The following is a 12491-nucleotide window of genomic DNA, read 5'->3' on the forward strand; positions in this document are numbered from 1 at the left end:
GTCAGTGGCATTATGGGAACAGGAAGAGAAAAAAAAAGAAAGTTGTAACGTGGTTCTCACGATCTGAATAAAACAAATATAAAATACAATTAAAGACAAAGGTCTTTATTGTTAAGAGAACAAAACATGGTACCAGGAGTGAAACTACTGTGAATGAGGAATCTGTGGAGTGAAGCGGATTGTGAAAGCGACATAATGGACGGTCTGAAGCCTCCAGAGCACCTGAAGCTAACAGGGAATGTCGACAGCAATTGCCGCACTTTTAAACAGCGGTTTCGTCTATATCTTGAAGTCATGGGACTGGATTCAGAACCGGATGCCAGGCAGGTTGCTTTATTGCTTACAATAGCTGGCCCGCAAGCCATTGAGGTTTATAACATGGTGGTGGTCTGGCTGTCATCTATCGTAATGACCTGGATATTGTCCCCTTTGCCTCTACCTGAGCTGTCATCCTTCGAATGCCTGGCATTTAAATGTAAATCCAATCCTTCTATGGCAATACTTCTCATTTATCGTCCACCTAAACCAAATCCATCTTTCATCACTGAAATGTCTGAGCTTCTCTCAACTTTTAGTACAACCTCTGCCAATGCTCTAATACTTGGGGATCTGAATATTCATGTAGATTCACCTTCCTGTCGTCTTGCTGCTGACCTTCTCCAATTATTGGACTGCTTTAATTTCAGCCAACTTGTTGATGTCCCCACGCATACTAGGGGGCACACGCTCGATTTGGTCATTACCAACTCTGCCCTTGTCAGCAATTTATTAATATATGACTTGGGTGTGTCTGACCATAAGGTTGTCTCCATGGAGCTGCTATTTCCTTCCCCTCTCATCAAGGCCAAACGCCAAATCTGCTTTAGAAATTTGAAAAATATCAACCCAGTATCTATGACAGTTGACTTACAGAATCTTCTACATGTAAACTTCTCATCAGTTGATACTGCAGTGGACTTTTATAATGAAACCCTGAGCAGTATATTGGATCTCCATGCCCCGGTCAAATCCAGAGCAGTCACCTTCTCTCGCTCAGCACCCTGGTCTACAAATGAGCTACGAAAAATTAAGGCAGCTGGGCCTGCCCTTGAGCGGCGTCACAATGCTACTGGTCTCACTGTCCACAAGCTGGCCTTTCGGGAACATCAAAAGGCATACTCAAAGTCCCTTAGACAGGCACGGTCTCAGTTTTATTCAAATGTCATTAAAAACAGCCATGGAAACTCTAAGCAGCTATTCTCCACTGTAAATCAAATTCTCCAACCAGAAACTTCTATACCTGTTGAAAATACAGAAGAGCGCTGTAACGATTTTATGACCTTCTTCAAAGCAAAAATTAACTCAATTCGCTCGGCTTTTCCAGGTCCCCCAGGTCTATCTGTTCTGACCATCAATCCACAGCCTGAGATTGTTCAGCCTCTCGATTGCTTCCTAGAAGTTTCTCAACAAGAGGTTGAAGAAATTATTAGGAAGATGAAGCCCTCCACCTGTGCTCTGGATCCCTTTTCTACAGCCTTGGTGAAAGCAAACATCTCTGCCATCACTCCTCAGATCACCACAATCATAAATCAATCCCTCCAGGCTGGCTGCATTCCATCTGCTTTAAAAACCGCTATAATCCGACCACTTCTCAGAAAACCCACCCTTGATCCAGAAGTTTTTGCCAACTATAGGCCTATTTCCAACCTTCCATTCCTCACTAAAGTACTGGAGAAAGTAGTTGCCATCTATATTCAGGATCACCTCAAATACAACAACCTCTTAATTTCAGTCTGGTTTTCACTCTGCCCATAGCACAGAAACAGCTTTGATTAGAGTCACAAATGACTTGCTGATGACGGCTGATGCTGGCTCACCTTCTCTACTCGTTCTCCTTGATTTATCTGCTGCGTTCGACACCATTGACCGTGATATACTCCTCAGTCGGTTACATCACACCATTGGACTAACTGACACTGCCTGGTCTTGGTTTCAATCCCATCTTACAGACAGAACAGAGTACATTTCCCTTGGAAAAGCAAGGTCCCGGACGCACACTGTGACCTGTGGAGTCCCGCAGGGGTCAGTTCTCGGCCCCATCCTTTTCACTTTATACAGTACAGTACATGCTCCCTCTTGGCCAAATCATTAGTCGCTATGGAATTTCATTTCACTGTTATGCTGATGACACACAGCTTTACATGAAAACTGATAAAAACTCCTCTGCAGCATCATCTTCACCATCAATGCCATCGAAACTCAGCATCTGTCTTGAGGAGATCAGTGTGCGGATGAAACAAAATTTTCTCCAGTTTGACTGCTCTAAAACTGAAGTGATCTTGGTTGGTACCCTGCATCATGTGACAGCATGTCCTATAAGCATCCATTTACCTGATCGCCAGTGCAGTACGGGTGTGACATCATGTCCTATAAGCATCCATTTACCTGATGGCCAGTGCAGTACGGGTGTGACAGCATGTCCTATAAGCATCCATTTACCTGATGGCCAGTGCAGTACGGGTGTGACATCATGTCCTATAACCATCCATTTACCTGATGGCCAGTGCAGTACGGGTGTGACATCATGTCCTATAACCATCAATTTACCTGATGGCCAGTGCAGTACGGGTGTGACATCATGTCCTATAACCATCCATTTACCTGATGGCCAGTGCAGTACGGGTGTGACATCATGTCCTATAACCATTAATTTCCATTTAATATATCTGGCAGATGCTTTTATCCAAAGCAATTTACACTTTTGAGAAATCATGGTCAATCAGTCCCTGGAGTGTGTAGGAATTATTAGCTCAGGTAATTTTTAATATCTCCACCAATATGTTTGAAATTAATTAAAGTTTAATTAATTATTATTTAATGCTAATTATTAACCAAATGTTATGCCGAATGGTCGGCTCCTCCAAACTCAATTGCGTTATCCCTGTGAGTCTGTTAATGTGAGACTTAAATGGGATTCACCGATTACCAGTATCGCTTAGTAACCTGGGTTAGAAGGCTCGTCCAGCGTGCTGCATCACCAGGTAATGTAAACGATTGGTAGCGAAGCTCCCCTCACGGCCGATGAGAGAGAGTCTCGCGATGTTTCAGGCGAGTTTGAGGTTCAGAGCGTGAAGCAAGATCGCACAGAGGCAGGAACTTAGTGTGAGTACTCAATGACGGAGGCTGAAGTTGTGTAAAAGACATGCATTTATTCCTAGCTAACACTACAACTAACATAAGACAGACATTACACCTAACACAAACATCAAACACGAAATAACGGAATAAAACAAACGATGTAATTATGAAAATGCAATGACCGGATTTTAAATGAGTAACCTTAAATGGGAAATACTGTTCTGCAAAGCAAGCACAGTTTGTGGAAACACGACCCTAAAGTCTTATAGCAGGTTAACAGAACAGCTTAAGTTGTTAGAATGAAAGGAAGTTGGTTTACTTGGTTGAAGAGTGGGGGGGGGGGGGGGTCTTGGCAGTTGATGGCAGAGCTGTTGAGCTGATGGCACTCAGGAAGGCGCGGCGTTTGGAGCAGTGGAGTGGAGCCCCTCTGGATTCTCTCTCCTGGTGAAGCTTTGTCTTGGGTGCTGTTCTCTGTTCAGCTGGGCCTTCACCGGAGGGTTTCTTGTGGGCTTCTCGTCTCCCGGGCTGATGGTCTTTTCTGCGCTTGATGATCTGTTTGCCCCGGCTGATGTTCTCCTTCGGGCTGGCGGTTATTCTCTGCACACCTTTGTTCTGAGGTGCTAGATTTTTATGGTCTAAAGTTCATGAATAGGGATGACCAGGAATTCGACTCCTGGCCCAATGGCTGGCCATCCATTTGGCGGGCTTTCGGAAGGGGGTCTGTATCAGTCCTTTTGGGATTTATGGCCCGACTGATTCTCCCTTTACTGATGATTTTCATTAAGCTGTTATAACTTTTGATACATCCACTTTTATGGTAATCACTGACCAGATTTGGAATCAGGGGTGATTAACAATCAGTTTGACACCAAACATGCCATACCAGCTTCACAGGTACATACCTCATACCATCTGTATTAATTGATTAAACAATTAATTACTTTATCTATGTGACTGATTCACATCAGTATAGGATACAGGGGTTTTGGGTTGCACCTCAACAGATGTTACACTTTGTGCAGACATTACATCAAATATTCATATTACAAACAGCACGTCTTATACATAGATAGGCGTGGCCGTTAGTTTGTGGTAATATCAATATAAGTTGCACATCTGGAAACAACATATTTTGTTTGGTGTGGCTTATGCCAATTCATCTTCTCCAGAATGGATAAGATACACCTAAATTCAGTTCTTTTAACATAGCATGGTAGAAACAAAGAAACTTGGTGACGGTCCACCAAGATCAGATAAGGACCACAACGGAATGTTGGAAGAGAAGGGGGGGTTTTAACAAAGAAGACTCTCTAAAAGTTAGGACACACTGGTTACACTAATTTTCCAGATTCTTCTGGTATACCATGAGAACATACATACAATGGTAGCTATACCAATCTATTTATTTAAATTTATATGTGTTCAAGTGCAAAGGGGTAAAATAGGTGATACTCGGTGAACATGGTTATAAGGGTGGCACACTAAACACTAAGATTATCTAAGGACACATTATGTAACTCCCCTTTGGTGCCTCTCGTACCAGGCTCGGCCTTGTCTCAGGCCACCTGGAATTTAGGCCCTGTGATATGTGCATATGTGATCCTACAAGTGACTGGGGATTAAGGGCCTCGCTCAGGGGCCCAGTGGTGACATCACTGTGCTGAGCCTGGGATTTGAACCAGCAATCCTCCGATCACAGGTGTCCTACCCTGCTGAGTCACACACCACCCCCAAAAACTGCATGTTTGATACACTCATTATTGTAGGTGGTACATTTTGATGTGCTTGTATATTCATTACAGGGTCCTCTTTATGTTTTGCACAAATTGACACAGGACATACATGCACTATTAAAATACTCCATTCAAAATGCAAGGACTATAAGCATATGTTCAGCATGTAAATATGTTCAGAGTAATTAGAGTCACAAATGTATGGTGTGTGAAATGGAGAAAGGTGAATTGTGGGTAATGAGTGTGAATGATAAATAATTTTGCATTTTACTCCTGTATTGCCAGGGACTTACATGTAAACAGGGGTTTTTGTAGTTTAATGAGCTAGTTAAGTTTTATTGAAGAACCTACTTGGTTCTATGCAGAATATGGATTTACGCTTGCAGTTCTTTTACCACTATGCCACCTACTGGTCAGAGGATCCTCAGATCACCATAGAGCCTGAATAAATGCTCCTCATCTCATATATCTGCTCAAGCAGCCCATAAGGCTGAGTTTTCTTTGGCTCCTTTATTGTTACCTGTAACGGTTAGATGGGGGGGGGCGGTAGATGCAGACTTGGATTTATTTGTATAGACCTATTTAGCCCACAGGCCCACCTGCTCTGTCCCCCACCCTCCATCCTCTCACTCGCTTTCTTACATGGGGACCGTTCTCTATATGTATATTTTATGTCCCACTGAAGAGGTTTTTACCATAAATTGCACAGAAATCATAAACTCTCCATTTGCCGGACAGATACTGTTCCTCCTTAAAGGGGAGAACAGGTGCTGTTGTATAATTCATTTATTCAAGTTATTTGTCACGACAGAACACTTGGGCCGGGTCTGATAGTCCTTTATTGGGGCGAACCAAAGGGAAATCCAAGTCACGAGCAGGGTCAAAACCAGAATCCGTCCTATTAGAAATACACAAGCCAAAGGGGAATCCGTGATCGTTGTCGGGTCGGGTGCCGTTAAGTCGTAGAGCCGGGAGGTCCGTCCAAGGACACGGACAGGACACACAGGGAGAAAACACAGGGGTAGTTTTCAGGGGTAGTTCATGTAGTTATTCCAGGCCAATAAAGTGAATTCTGATTCTGACTGGTCACACAATACAGACGCCCCTGTAGAAGAAGGGCCGTCTCCGCCTGCTGAGAAGACTGAGGTCCTTCGCAGTGTGCAGGACACTGTTAAGGACATTTTATGACAGTAGCAGCATCTGCAGTATTCTTTGCAGTGGCCTGCTGGGGATGCGGGAGCTCAGAGAGGGACAGGAAGAGACTGAAGAAGCTGGTGAGGAGTGCTGGCTCTGTCCTGGGCTGCTCTTTGGCCTCCACTGAGGAGGCGGCTGAGAGGAGGCTGTTGGCCAAACTTACATCCATGGTGGACGATCCCTCTCACCCCCTGCACGTGACAGAGGGAGCGTCATGCAGCTCCTTCAGCACCAGACGGCTGCACCCAGCATGTAAGAAGGAACGCTTCTGCATATCTTTCATTCTGTCTACCATTAGACTTTATAACACAGCAGTGAACAGTGTGAGAAGGTCACAGTTTTGTCCACAATTTTTGTATATATGTCACTTGTATATTTATATTCACCCGGTGCATCTGTATATGTGTCATTCATCTGTGCAATTACCCTCGTGCAATTCCCCTACTGACTGTCCACTATGTTCTTACACTGCACAATATCCACTGTATCTATGCAACTTGTATATTTATAACCACTCGGTGCATTATCTGTATATGTATCATCTATGCAACTACCCACGTCATGTGTACAATATGAGTAACTGTGTGCGTGAGTTTTTCATTGTTTTTCTTTCTTATTTATTTCTATTTTGTTATAGTAGATTTCGGTTTGTTTTTTTTATTGCTGTTTTATTTCTTAGGCTGTAGTATCAAGTAAATTTCCCCGGTCTGGGATCGATAAAGTCTTATCTTATCTTATCTTATTTCATCTATCCGTCTGTCTGTCCATCCACTGAACTGTTCTACCTTCCTTTCACTTTCATGTGTTCTGTCCCACCCCTTAACTACAAAAAAGGAAGTTGAAACACCTTTAGCGATTTCTCTCCCCAAGCCAGTATTACCCGGTTTTGTCCATCTTCCTGTTCAGTTCTCAAGGTAAGACGGAGAATATTTTAGCAAAATGATACCAGTTACTTTAGTGGTAGTTCATGATTTTTAATTCCAGGACTAGAAGTGTGACATGTTGAAGACCCAAGTAAAAATTATATATTTTTAAATACATATTTTAAATCAGTATAATTACCTACATAAGAATGTTGCTATGTCTTTACGTGGGTGTCTCAGTGTTCCTCCGTGAGCTGTTTTGTGCAGGAATTCTTACTTACACAGTACTTTGTTACATTAGTTACTGAATAGACCAATGTGATAATATTAATAAACACGGGGCTTGTTTTCTGTGTGATGTATGTGTTACACAAACTTCCTGCTCCTGAAGAACTTGCAGGAACTGTCTGTCCAGCCTCAGAACAGAGTACAAAATGGAAACTTACCATATATTTTAAGAGTAACTGAGCTCTATAACAGAAAAAAAAATTATTTAAAATTTAATTTTCCATCATATGTTTATCATTTCCCTAAAACAGCAAAGGGCCTCAAAAGTTTCACTTTCATTTTTTAAATGCAGATGTGTCAGTATCAGATTCCAGTGAAGTGACCCACATGTGCAGAAGAATAATACCAGGCAGCATGATTTTAGTGGTGCAATACCTGCCAGTTCTGTATGGAGGTGTGTGTGAATGCGGAATCGGAGCCAGGAGTTACACTGTAACAACTTGACTTTCAGTTGTTTCAGTGTACTATTTTGTGAACCTAACTTGAGTGCACTGAAGTTGATATATACTGTAATAAACAAAAAATGTTGTTTCAGCTTAAAAAAAATATTACTGTGCTGCCTTAAAATTTTAAGGTAAGATAATTTACTTTTGGCTACCTTACAATCACCTGTGGCATAAAAGTGAATAAAATGTATGGTTTTGAGGAGAATGATAAAACAGGGAGTATTTACTATTAAACAGCTGTATGCGATTGGTCTTGTCTTCTTATCCACACGGCCAAGACTGGTAATCAAACTGGCCTCTCGGCAGGCCTGTCAGTGCGAAGGCAGTGCTCTTTTCTGAAGCACATGGAAGGTACTTGTACCACTCTGGAGACTTGTTTCATAAATCTCCAAGAGATTTTAATTCAAAGTCAGCATAAAATCACAAGCAAGGCAAGAGACAAGAAGAAGAAGTTTCTCTTGTCATTACTACAATTAGTCATTAAAATGTTGGGCAAAGTCAAAAGTGTTATTGTAATCAGTTATTTAAGAAGTTTTAATAGGAATGAGGAAATATCTTTTTACAGTGCAGTGATCTATTAGACTGTTTATGGTAAAGGTTCTTGTTTTACGTTGTTTGCACCTCAGCATGTGCGGTCTTCTGCTGATTTCTCACTGTATTTTTCTCCAAGCAACAGTGCTTTGTCGGTATATCAAAGTCTAGTTAACTTCCACAGAAGTGTGGCTGTGAGTTATTCCAACCTTTGTTGCAGTCAAATGCATTCAGTGCATGAAGTGGGGAAAAACTTGATTTTTATAAAGTACTATATGCAGGTACTCCCCTTGTTACTCAGCACCAGGTGCCAGTGCTCCCCTTGTCATTCAGTGCCAGGTGCCAGTGCTCCCCTTGTTATTTAGAATCAGGTGTTGGTGCTCCCCCTTGTTATTCAGTGCCAGTGCTCCCCTTGTTATTCAGTGCCAGGTGCCAGTACTTCCCTTGTTATTCAGTGCCAGGTGCCAGTACTTCCCTTGTTATTCAGTACCAGGTGCCAGTGCTCCTCTTGTCATTCAGTGCCAGTACTTCCCTTGTTATTCAGTACTGTACCAGGTGCCAGTGCTCCTCTTGTTATTCAGTGCCAGGTGCTAGTACTTCCCTTGTTATTCAGTACCAGGTGCCAGTGCTCCTCTTGTTATTCAGTGCCAGGTGCTAGTACTTCCCTTGTTATTCAGTGCCAGGTGCCATTACTTCCCTTGTTATTCAGTACCAGGTGCCAGTGCTCCTCTTGTCATTCAGTGCCAGGTGCCAGTGCTCCTCTTGTCATTCAGTGCCAGGTGCCAGTGCTTCCCTTGTTGTTCAGAGCCAGGTGCCAGAACTTCCCTTGTTATTCAGTTCCAGGTGCCAGTACTTCCCTTGTCATTCAGTGCCAGGTGCCAGTGCTCCTCTTGTTATTCAGTGCCAGGTGCCAGTGCTCCCCTTGTTATTCAGTGCCAGGTGCCAGTGCTCCCCTTGTTATTCAGTGCCAGGTGCCAGTGCTCCTCTTGTCATTCAGTGCCAGGTGCCAGTGCTTCCCTTTTTATTCAGTGCCAGGTGCCAGTACTTCCCTTGTTACTCAGTTCCAGGTGCCAGTACTTCCCTTGTTATTCAGTACCAGGTGCCAATACTTCCCTTGTTATTCAGTACCAGGTGCCAGTGCTCCTCTTGTCATTCAGTGCCAGGTGCCAGTGCTTCCCTTGTTATTCAGAGCCAGGTGCCAATACTTCCCTTGTTATTCAGTACCAGGTGCCAGTGCTCCTCTTGTCATTCAGTGCCAGGTGCCAGTACTTCCCTTGTTATTCAGTACCAGGTGCCAATACTTCCCTTGTTATTCAGTACCAGGTGCCAGTGCTCCTCTTGTCATTCAGTACCAGGTGCCAATACTTCCCTTGTTATTCAGTACCAGGTGCCAGTGCTCCCCTTGTTATTCAGTGCCAGGTGCCAGTGCTCCTCTTGTCATTCAGTGCCAGGTGCCAGTGCTTCCCTTTTTATTCAGTGCCAGGTGCCAGTACTTCCCTTGTTACTCAGTTCCAGGTGCCAGTACTTCCCTTGTTATTCAGTACCAGGTGCCAGTGCTCCTCTTGTCATTCAGTGCCAGGTGCCAGTGCTTCCCTTGTTATTCAGAGCCAGGTGCCAGAACTTCCCTTGTTATTCCGTTCCAGGTGCCAGTACTTCCCTTGTCATTCAGTGCCAGGTGCCAGTGTTGCTCTTGTTATTCAGTGTCAGGTGCCAGAACTTCCCTTGTTATTCAGTGCCAGGTGCCAGTGCTTCCCTTGTTATTCAGTGCCAGGTGCCAGTGCTTCCCTTGTTATTCAGAGCCAGGTGCCAGAGCTTCCCTTGTTATTCAGAGCCAGGTGCCAGAGCTTCCCTTGTTATTCAGTTCCAGGTGCCAGTGCTTCCCTTGTTATTCAGAGCCAGGTGCCAGTGCTTCCCTTGTTATTCAGTTCCAGGTGCCAGTGCTTCCCTTGTTATTCAGTGCCAGGTGCCAGTGCTTCCCTTGTTATTCAGTTCCAGGTGCCAGTGCTCCTCTTGTCATTCAGTGCCAGGTGCCAGTGCTTCCCTTGTTATTCAGAGCCAGGTGGCAGAGCTTCCCTTGTTATTCAGTTCCAGGTGCCAGTGCTCCTCTTGTCATTCAGTGCCAGGTGCCAGTGCTTCCCTTGTTATTCAGAGCCAGGTGCCAGAGCTTCCCTTGTTATTCAGTTCCAGGTGCCAGTGCTTCCCTTGTTATTCAGTGCCAGGTGCCAGTACTTCCCTTGTCATTCAGTGCCAGGTGCCAGTGCTCCTCTTGTTATTCAGTGTCAGGTGCCAGAACTTCCCTTGTTATTCAGTGCCAGGTGCCAGTGCTTCCCTTGTTATTCAGTGCCAGGTGCCAGTGCTTCCCTTGTTATTCAGTGCCAGGTGCCAGAGCTTCCCTTGTTATTCAGTTCCAGGTGCCAGTACTTCCCTTGTCATTCAGTGCCAGGTGCCAGTGCTCCTCTTGTTATTCAGTGTCAGGTGCCAGAACTTCCCTTGTTATTCAGTGCCAGGTGCCAGTACTTCCCTTGTTATTCAGTGCCAGGTGCCAGTACTCCTCTTGTTATTCAGTGTCAGGTGCCAGTACTCCCCTTGTTATTCAGTGCCAGGTGCCAGTGCTCCTCTTGTTATTCAGTGTCAGGTGCCAGAACTTCCCTTGTTATTCAGTGCCAGGTGCCAGTACTCCCCTTGTTATTCAGTGCCAGGTGCCAGTACTCTCAGCAGATATTGTGCGATGCAGGTACCCTGAAGAGAAAAACAAAGAGGTGCTGGTACTGCATCCCTGTGAGTACTGATCCACTTCAAGCACTGAATACATTGATAGAAAAGTGTATAGTTTAATTTCCAAAGTGCCCATTGAATACTGAAGGAACATGCAGTGTAATGGCTGTATCCTTTTTTGACTTAAACACAGGTGAAATATGGCCCATAGTTATGAGTCCAAATGATCAGTGGACGTCTCTGCCTGTGACTGCAAACTGCCTGTGTGAGTAAAACTGACCAGTTTGCTTTGGTTGTAAGATATTACAGCTGCAAAAATGACTTTTGAATATAAAGCTAACATTACTTTTGGCTTTTATTACAGAGTCAGACTATTACACCGGACCTGGTTTCCTTACAGCCATAAACATCTAAGCAATGGCTCACCAAGAGGTTTGGCTACAGCATTTCGGCATTTGATGCATTTTGTCCATAAATATCAGACACTGAAAGGCAGGGAAGCTTAAGCTGAGTAACGATTTTCAGCTGAAGGTTGCTGAACATAGCAGACAAGAAGCTCCCTCTCCACAGTGCTCTTCCCCAGGCTACTTCCGTACCGTACCGCCCTACACCAAATGGTACAGATGGGCTGGTACAGAATAACTTAATCTAAAATATGTATAATTATATTACTTCCGTGCCGCCCTACACCAAATTGTACAGACGGGCTGGAGCAGAATAACTTAATCTGAAATATGTATAATTATATTACTTCCGTACCGCCCTACACCAAATGGTACAGATGGGCTGGAGCAGAATAACTTAATCTACAATATGTATATTGGATGCTATCTTAACATGATGTTTGTTTTGATTTTGACCCTACCGTTTTAATGTGCTCTGTTGGATCTTAAATTTAAACTCTTTATATTGGACAAGTCTCTCTTTTAAAAGAGATTTTTTTAAATCAGTGAGACTAACCTGGTTAAATAAGGTTAAATAATAAGGCAGAAATAAACACACGTGTGTCTCCTATAGTAATGAAAAATCATAGCAGGTGTCTCCAGCAGACATATAACACTGTGAGCAGGAAAACTGACTTCTGTTAAGGGAAAGTTCAGTGCATGTGTGTGAGTGACCATAAACAGGTCTGTGAGTCTCATGGACTCATCTCCCACATTCTGCAGATCCAGACCTCACTCGCCGACCTCTTGCTGGAGTATCTGGAGGAGCTCGATGGTGAAGAGCTGAAGAAGTTTAAATGGACACTGAGTCACACAAAGTATAAAGAGTTAAAGCCCCTTCCCAGGGGTCAGGTGAAGGACTTGGATAGAACAGACCTCGCCGACACGATGATAAGTTACTACAAGGAAGTTGGTGCTCTTGAAGTCACACTTGAAATCCTGAAGAATATGACCCTGAATGACCTTGCTGAGAGACTGAAGGAAGACCTGCAGAAGTGTAATCATATTTTTAACCTTTCTTGTTTTCTTATACATTGTAATCTTTTTTAGCTCTTGAAAAATGAATATATTAACATAATATGGGAAATGATGAAGAGTTTGCTACATACTGATGTTGAAGATAGAAATGAATATGAAATTCTTTCTTATTTCAGGCAACCA

At 43.6% G+C, this 12491-nt stretch overlaps 1 long non-coding RNA gene across 1 annotated transcript; it reads left to right on the top strand.

Annotated features, from left to right (window-relative positions):
- Positions 1–11079: 11079 nt before the first annotated feature.
- LOC111859606 (uncharacterized) lies at positions 11080–12491 on the top strand. The gene is made up of 3 exons (XR_011989952.1): positions 11080–11152; positions 11252–11319; positions 12054–12491. It is a non-coding gene; the product is annotated as an uncharacterized lncRNA (long non-coding RNA).

The sequence above is a fragment of the Paramormyrops kingsleyae genome, chromosome 4 (assembly GCF_048594095.1).
Source record: "Paramormyrops kingsleyae isolate MSU_618 chromosome 4, PKINGS_0.4, whole genome shotgun sequence".
Lineage (NCBI taxonomy): Eukaryota > Metazoa > Chordata > Actinopteri > Osteoglossiformes > Mormyridae > Paramormyrops > Paramormyrops kingsleyae.